Raw genomic sequence first — 7,369 nt, forward strand, 5'->3', positions numbered from 1 at the left:
CCATGGCGCTACGGGACCTCGTTGTTAATTACGCCACCGTATTTTACGGTGGCGTAATTAACTCCTTCCCCACTCCCATTATACCCTATGGGGCAAAAATGGGAATGGGGAAGGGCAGAATGGGGATTGGGGATTTACCGCTCCGCCGAGGTCGGAATGGGGCGGTAAATCCGCCAACCCCCATGGCGCTATCGGCGGCTTTCCGCCATGCTTCGCGGTGCATTTAGCACCGCGAAGTCCGCCTGGGTCGTAATGAGGCCCACACTGTGATAAGAGGGAGCTGATTCATTCGTAGCTGGAGTATCAACTTACGTACGGCTGGATTTGGGCAGAAAAGGAAATGTAATTATATTTGATAACCTACCCTAATTGATGTCCTAGAAAACCTTTTGCAAAGTAAAGAAGGTTTAAGGATATGTGACCACCATTTGGAGAAGGAAGCTGCGACTTTCCTAGAAGAGCAATATTAAAACCTGTTTTTCTTCAATTCTTCACAGGTCACTACACTAACATGATCTGGATCGTCTCAGAGTGAGAAGGTCCTTCATTGTATACTCAGATCTCTAAATCATGTTGGTTCTATGTTAGTGTTTCAAATTGTTCCTTTTCAAAACCCACATTGCGCTTAAACATTCACTCAAATTGAGTTGTGAAAAGGATCTTTCTCTCCTCATGGCCCTGGCCACCTCCACTCACCTTTCTGACTCTCTGGAGGACAACACTAGAACCACACCCCTTCCACCAGCTCCCCACTCTCATTATCCAGGGACAACCCATCATTGCACAACTCCTCCCACTCACAGCTCGCTTCCTCATTCGCCCCACCCCCTGCCCCCCTTCCTATTGCCCAAACATGGTTCCTCCTCCGTCGCTGTCCTGGCCCATCCTGTCCTTTTTGCTTCCTGGTATTGTATAATGTAGGTTGCACTACAGGGGCGACACCGACCAGATCACAACAATGCCTAGGCGATTGTGTGGACGCCTGCCACTATGAGCTCTGAGATAAGGCAGGATGGAACTTGCTTAGCAAATGCAAGGAGCAGCTAAGTCATAAAAGAGAATAAGCTCTGAGGGACGGTTTTTCTTTGTACAAAGCCTAAGAGGAGCCAGAAAATCAGCTACAGTGAAAAAAGTAGCAGCAAGTATCGACAGGGGGCATGGCGCATTAGGAGCACATTGGTAAGGAAGACATGCTACAAGGTCAGCATGGGAACAAGATGCCAGCTGCGTTTAAAAATGTCTTGTCTGAGCACAGGCGGAATAGCAACCAATAGTGGAACCGAGAAGGCACCACAAGGTGATCATACCATAGCACTGGGAAAGATGGGGTAGTTGTAATAAAAGCCTCAGAAGAAAAACAAAATCAAGAATATTGCCCAACTGATGACTAGGGTCGGCAACCTGTTGGGAAAGACCCCTCTTGCCCCTTCTCCCCCACCAAGAGGCATACCACATTACTGTACCCATCCTTGGAAGACCTTCAAAGGTGGCAAACAGCTTCACTTATCATCTCTCGCTCTGCTGTTAAACACTCCTCTGCTATCCGTCTCCTTCTTGAAGACTTTGACCTTGACTTTCTCACTCTCATTGAGACGTGATTCACTGCCAGCTCTGTCACTACTTTTGACACACGCCTCTCTGAGGGCTACAAGATCCTTTCTAAGCCTAGGCCTAACCGTTCTGGAGGCAGAGAGGCCTTGATCTTCTCTGAATGGGTCCCTTCTACTATCATTGCCACTCAGACCTACTGTTCCTGTGATTGCCTCGTCTGCAGGCTTGGTGTCTCTCCAGCCCTCTCGTTGACTCTCGCCACCATCTACAGGACACCTGGTCCGGTCTCCCTCTTCCTCTCGGACTGGTCTGACCGCACCTGTTCTCTTCTTGTCTCCACATCTAAGCTTCTCCTCCTTGGAGACACATTATTCACCTTGACTCTCCTGATTATGCCACTGGACTCTTCCGCAGCCTCTGTGACTCTCTTTTCCGCACCATGTATCCCTCCGATCTGAGGCACTCAGTCAGGCATACCTTGGATGCTCTCATCTCATCAGACATCCCCATCTCCAACCCTCTCACTACACCTCTCTCCTGGTCTAACCATGCTCTTCTTTCCTCTCTCTTGGATCTCTTAGGTTCCCCAGCTAAGCCTCTGCCTGCACGGCCAGTCTCCTGCATCATTTGACCAATGAAGCGAGTGTCAGTTGCTGCCTTTGCCGCCACTTTCATTCCCCATCCCACTCCTGCCATGGACTCCCACACTGACTCTGCCCTTGCTAAACTTCACCTCTCTATCACCAACACCCTCGGCATCCTTGCCCCTGTCATGAGGATCCGCATGTAGCCTGCCTCCAAGCGCAACACTTGACTCTGACCTAGCCTCCCTGAAACGCAAGTGCAGAGTTGCTGAGTGGAAGTGGAAGGCATCAGGCACATCGTCTGACAGACTGGCTCGCTGCGGTATCAGGTAATAAAATCGGGGCAAAAATGTTGCAGTAAAAAATAAATCGCTGAGGTTTGACCCGGTAAAGGTATGCCCCATTATACCATTTAATGGGAGCAGGGGCTGCAGGGGTGTCCCCCACCGCCCTTAAATGGTATAATGGGTCCAGGGTTTGCGGGGGTGTCCCCTGCATCCTTTACATGGATTGCGGCGCAAAACCATGGCATTTTTGCCGCAATATTTTGCAATCACAACAATTTTTGACGCAATTTTATCACATGGAACCCTCGCTGGCTGTTCCAAAGGCAATACAGACATTCCATCCGCTCGAATAAGAGAGCCCACATCCAAGCCTGCATTTCCGGGGCCACTAACAACACAGGCAAACTGTTTATAATCTGCAAGGAACTCGCCAATCGTACTGCAGTCTCTGTTTCTCCCCTGGTATCCCTGACCCTCAGTACCTCACTGGCCTCCCACTTCTTAACAAAAACTCAGGACATCCTGTCCTCACTCTCCTCTACTCCCTTCCCACCTCTCTCCACAGCTCTCTGGCCTCCTCTGGCCCCCCTCTCCCCTTCCTTCCTACTCTCCTCTTTCTCGCCCATAGCACGGGATGAGGTCTCTGGACAAGTCCTCTCTATGAAAGTCTCCTCCAAACAGGTGCTCCTCTGCTCCTCCAGAACGATCAAAGACAACATTGCCTCCCTTGCGCCATCCTTGGCGGATTTCTGTAATCACCCCTTTGCCACTGACTCCTTCCCGCTACCCCTCAAGCACTCCCTTGTGCATCCTCTCTGCAAAAAGCCCTATGCCGACCCCTCCTGCCTGGCTAACTACCACCCTATCTCCATTACCCCCTTCCTGGGCAATCTCCTGGAGAAGCTGGTCATCTCCCAACTGATCCTACACACTGAATCTGTTGGTTGTCTCCATGTCCACCAGTCTGGCTTCAGAGCAGCCAGACGCACAGAATCTGCTCTACTGAACACCCGTGAAGACTTGCTCTCAAATCTCGATTCCAACTCTCCTTCTGTTCTCATCCTTCTGAATCTTTCCTCTGCCTTCGACATGGTCAATCATGCCACCCTGACAACTCGGCTCTGTGAAACCATTGGCAACCCGAGCCTGGCACTGGACTGGTTGACCTCATTTCTCACCGAGCAACATTCTGAGGTTCAACTTGGCCCTTTTCTCTACCCTAACACACTGTCCATCGGTGGACAGTGTTTCTCAAGGCTCTATCCTCTCACTGTGGCTCTTCAATATCTACCTTGCCCCTCTGGTCCACCTGTTCTCCTCCTTCACTCCTCACTTCCGGTGTTATGCAGATGACAAGCAGTTCTCCTTAAAGCTTCCCTCTACTGCCTCCTCTTCCTTCTCTCTCATCCCTGACTGTATGACTGCCATTCAAGCATGGTGTGTTGCCAATAAGACTGAGATCTTTCTCATTGGGACCCCAGCTCCCCCCTTCCCTCCTACCCTCTGACTGCCCTCTATGGGCCCTCTCCCCTCACTCTCTTGTGAGTCAAAAAACCTTGGTGTCATCTTTGACTCCTCTCTCCTTCTCTCCTCACATTGCAGACCTTGTCAAGAAGGCCCACTATCAGCTGCACCTCCTCAGAGGCATCCGTTTGCCGGTCCGGAAATAAGGGTGACGGTAAGCTCACCAGCACTACAGGTTTGCCTGCCGGAGCCGCTCTGCCCGACAGGTCTGACCCTGCCGGGCACAGCGGTCACAGCAGGCAAAGCTATCACGGAAGCACCGGCACCGTTAACAACAGTGTTGGTGCTTCCGTGTCCCCACTCCCATAGAGTCCTGTGGGACTCTATGGGAATGGGGATTAACTGAATTACCGTTGCCTGACTTCCGGGCCACCAGGCTTGGAATAGCCTGGTGGCACCGTGAAGTCAGGCGCTGGTAAACCTTTACGGGTCCTGCGGCATCCCGCCGGTAACACCGGCAGGGTTACCGCCGGACCCATAATGAGGCCCAATGTCTCCAGAGCTTTGGTCCTCTCTAGACTGCAACAGCCTCTTCCTCAATCTTCCTTTATCCTCCCTTCGCCCCTTCAACTAATCCAGAATAGGACTGCAAGACGTATCCTTTGCCTCAAGCTCAGGGACCGCATCTCTCCAGCCCCAAAATCTCTCCATTGGCTCCCGCTTGCTGCTAAGGTCAGGCTTCTGAGCTGGGGTTTAATTTCTCCACCAGTGCTCCCCTTATGGTTTTTAAATATAAACTGTTATGACCTAAAAAGGCCTACTATTAAAATACACAATTTGATTGAAGCACACTGCATAGAAGCCTGTCCTGTTTACTTGGGCTGCAACACAGGCAAAAGGTACCCTTGATAAACCTGTGCTTAAAGCAGGCCACTGCACTGGTGGGAAAGTGGCTGTTAAACAGTGACAACGCAAGAGGACTTTGTCTTCAATATCTGTGGAGAATCTGCCTTTACACCAACGCCCATTGGAGAAAAGAGCATTGGTCATCTGGTCGGGTGGCAACATTTTTACTGATACCTCTAAACCCTTTTTCCAATTCATCTGAACGTTTTTAGTGCCTAGGAGGGGCCAAACTGTGACATCAAAACGCTTATGCTGCCAGATGCCTGTCAAAGTTCACAAAATCCGCCAATTTCACCCACATGGCGGGATTGGCTGTTTAGGGCCTTTTCCGTCTGACAATTTGGGGGTGGGAAAGGGGTGTTTCGCCTCTGTTCATTTCCTTCTTCTCCGAAATTTCATTTTTGTTTTTTTTCGGACCACAGTGAATGACATTTCTGCAAAATTAAATGAAATTACTGCCACAAAAAAAACTAAATGCGGCAGAAAAGGTTGACAACTGCTGGTGGGACGGAATTGTTGCTAATTTTCACCTGGATGATTTTCACCCACTCCTACTCATGGCATAGTGCAGCCTCAGCCAGTTTTCCTGGTCTACTAATGCCATTCCTGAATCTATGCACTAGGTGACAAATGCCCAAGTGTCTAATGTAGTGTTCACACTTCTAAAAATCATGCCCCAAAAAAGTCTCAATTGTTGTCTACCCACACACACTGGGGATTGGCCCATTATATGCAATCCTACATGTCCCAAAATGCAATGTCAAATCTTGGCAAATTATCTTCTGGGAAATACTAGGGACACACTGAAAAGGAACACATCTGTTTAAATTGCACACAGAATGCTTATAATTAAAAGTGGGGGCAGGCAGAGTGATAACATGAGGTACTTGGTGGGGATAATCATGCCCACAGGTGCAGCAGTTGTTCATTTCCCTGGTCCATCATCAATTTGGAAAGGGCATGTGCCTGGACACATCTGAGCCTTCTTTCCGCTCTGACACCCACACACATTGTGGACAGAGCATGTACGATGACCCGTGCCAAATGAACCTTGTTGAATGACAAGGAGGTACTTAGTGGTGATCCAATCATGCCTCGTGCAGTGGAATCCACAGGACCTATCGGATGTGGCGGTGTGCGTGGGCAAGAAAAAATAACAATATGTCTAAATGTTGCTATCAAGTACAGTAGCATAAGTGTCAATTTGATGACCTCTGGAGCAGAATTGGCTTTCCTCATAGATCACTGCCCCTTCCGCTTCCGTAAATGATGTTATCTCCCTGTGCTTCAGTTTCCTTCTCCGGGCCATTTCCCCCATCCACATAAAATATTAGCTAAGGATATCTTTTGACCTTCTTCAGTGAACATTATTGAGCAGATGTCCAAGCTGTTAAATGGAGGGTATCCGTAATATTATCCCCACATATATAGTTGCAATACAAGGGGTCGCCGGGAAAAGGCTGTGGCAACTTAATATATGGTATGTTTTTGGGGTTGCTGGGGTGTCCCCCGCATGTTCAATGTCATGATGTTCCTGCAAGCCACTGACATTTCTTGGCGACATTTTTGTCAGACAACATTTTTGCAGGGACATTATCACATGGAACCAAATGGGGATGGCCTGCTTCCTTCATTTGTCGCATTCAAGGGGAGCAGAGGTGGTGCACACCTGCTAAATACGCATGTTTATATGATCAAATTCACATGGAGGTTGAGTTTTCTCACTCCGCACCTGTTCTCATTGAAACTTGGCAAACCAAGCAGTGTGTCTGAGGACGCCTGGGGGATCCATATAGCTAATACACTGGGGGCAAATGACCCGGCAGACTCGATGATTTCAACATCAAGGAAACCTGGTTGTGTAAATCCTCATTGTTGGACATCACTGCGATTATTGTGAAGTTGCATAGATCTCGGGCGGCTGGCACCGACGGGACATGTTATGGTTTAGTTAAAATGTCCCTGGGTATCTGGGCCAAGCACTACATACAATATTTGTAAATATCGGGAAATATGGACATGTCTCTGGCTCTTGGAGAGAAAGCAACATCTTACCAGTCCATAAGAAAGGCTGCTGGAAAAACCCATCCAACTATCGAATGCTTGCTATGCTAGATATTCCAGCCAAGATTTTTGCTAGTGTTTTGTTGAATGAGTTAAACCAGTGGATTGTGGATATACAGATCCTGCCATCCAACCAGATTGGATTTAGAGGATATTCCAGTACCTTTCATAACTTGATTATTCTAGCGTCTGTGGTGGAATATTCTTGGAACAGACGCCAACTTCCTGTATATATGGAACATATATAGACTTCTGTTCAGCCTTTGACACTGTTTGTTTGTTTGTTTGTTTATTTATATTGCGCACCAGACCCAAGGGTATTCGGGCGCGAAGGCAGAAAGAGGGTTGTTCAACTTAGGTTACACGTTACAAATAAACAGGGGTACAGCTACGGTTACAATGTTGTAGACATGTAGTGTCAAAAAATCACAGAAGTATGTACAGTGAGTTAACAAGAATGCAGATGTGACAGATAAATGGAGCAGAGCAAATATACAAAATATACATGAGATC

The sequence above is a fragment of the Ambystoma mexicanum genome, chromosome 4p (assembly GCF_040938575.1).
Source record: "Ambystoma mexicanum isolate Mex_15411 chromosome 4p, UKY_AmexF1_1, whole genome shotgun sequence".
NCBI classification, from domain to species: Eukaryota; Metazoa; Chordata; class Amphibia; order Caudata; family Ambystomatidae; genus Ambystoma; species Ambystoma mexicanum.